Here is a 1,607-nt window from a genome sequence, read left to right on the forward strand (position 1 = left end):
CGTTTACATAGTAATTAGTTCAAATTAGTTCAAAGTTCAAATTGTTATTTCAAGTTAAGCTCATTCAGCTCTGAAGAACTGAAAGCACTGAGAACACTCCTTATTTACCAACCATCCCTTGCCACAGTTGACATTTCTGGCTATTTACTCAGGCTCAGCCTAATCACGGCAAACCTCAAATCCACTTCTATTTTGGGTGGATAAGCATTTCTTAGAAATCCTGCAGGTGATGACAACTCCTGTATACACAGGTGGATTGGATTCTTTATATTGTGACAACAAAACCCAGATCAGAGGACTTAAAATAGATTATATTTTCAGACACGTAACTATTTATATGGCAATCTTTTCAGGTATACCGGCATTTTAGTCCTGCCTTTACACCGTGAGAAAATATAGTAAACAGTCACTCCCAGGTTATTAAAAATATATAAGGCTTCAGCAAGCACAAAAATGGAGGTACGGATGAGTCCATGCTGAATCCAAATGACATTAGGTCATAACAGGTGAACGGATGGAGAACAGCCCCTAAAAGTCGATTTTCAAAAGGTCTGAGAGACTTCCAGCTACATTCAAAGCTCACCATGAGTTCCTAGGTGGAGCAAAAAGACTGAATACAAATGCATTTGGAAAATGAGTGAGCTAGCTTCTGGGGAAGAAAGCTCCTCAGAGGAAGAAGGGTCAAAGCCACAGGAGTTAGATGCGGTACAAACGCCATGGTTCTAAAGGGAAAGGTGCAATTTTGACTGTAGCATGGAATCTTCATTCATATTATCTCCCAGACATCCTCAACTTCAATTCATTTTTGAACCCCATAGATAACCGGGGGTAGGGGGGACCTAAATAAAACATGAAACAACTGTTTCATTAAAAACTCTAGGGGAGGTTCCATACTGTAGTGGTTATCACATCTGCTTTACACACAGAAGGTCCTGGGTTTGAGCCCCAGTGGAACCAGGCATGTGAAACTCCTTTGGGGCTCCTGGGTGGCTTAGTGGGTTAAAGCCTCTGCCTTCAGCTCAAGTCGTGATCTCAGGGTCCTGGGATCAAACCCCACAATGGGCTCTCTGCTCGGCAGGGAGCTTGCTTCCCTCTCTGTTTCTGCCTGCCTCTCTGCCTGCTTGTGATCTGTCTGTCAAATAAATAAATAAAATCTTAAAAACAAAACAAAACAAAACAAAAAAACTCTATCAGAGGGGCACCTGGGTGGCTCAGTTGTTTAAGCGTCTGTCTTTGGCTCAGGTCATGATCCCAGCATCCTTGGATCCAGTCCTATATCAGGCTCCCTGCTCAGTGGGGAGCTGGCTTCTCCCTCTCCCTCTGTCTGCCACTCTGCCTACCTGTGCCTTCTATCTCTCTGTCTAATAAATAAATGAAATCTTAAAAACAAACAAACAAACAAACTCTATCAGATATTGGGAGCACTGCCTTGGGACTCATTTACCAAAGAGTACTAAGAAGAGAGCTATTTTTTTTTTTTTTTCTTTAAAAATTAACCCACACACTGTGACACTAAAAGGTTCAGTGTTTTTGTGGTTGCATCCAGGAGTGGCCAGTGTCACTTAGGGCAGAGCACAGAATATACCAAATGTGTCTGCTGGAAACAC

General features: G+C 42.4%; 1 non-coding gene across 1 annotated transcript; it reads left to right on the forward strand.

Annotated features, from left to right (window-relative positions):
* Positions 1-884: 884 nt before the first annotated feature.
* On the forward strand, positions 885-957 carry TRNAV-UAC. Its single transcript has one exon. It is a non-coding gene; the product is annotated as a tRNA-Val (tRNA).
* The last annotated feature ends 650 nt before the right edge of the window (positions 958-1,607 follow it).

This window comes from Mustela erminea, chromosome 1, assembly GCF_009829155.1.
Source record: "Mustela erminea isolate mMusErm1 chromosome 1, mMusErm1.Pri, whole genome shotgun sequence".
NCBI lineage: Eukaryota > Metazoa > Chordata > Mammalia > Carnivora > Mustelidae > Mustela > Mustela erminea.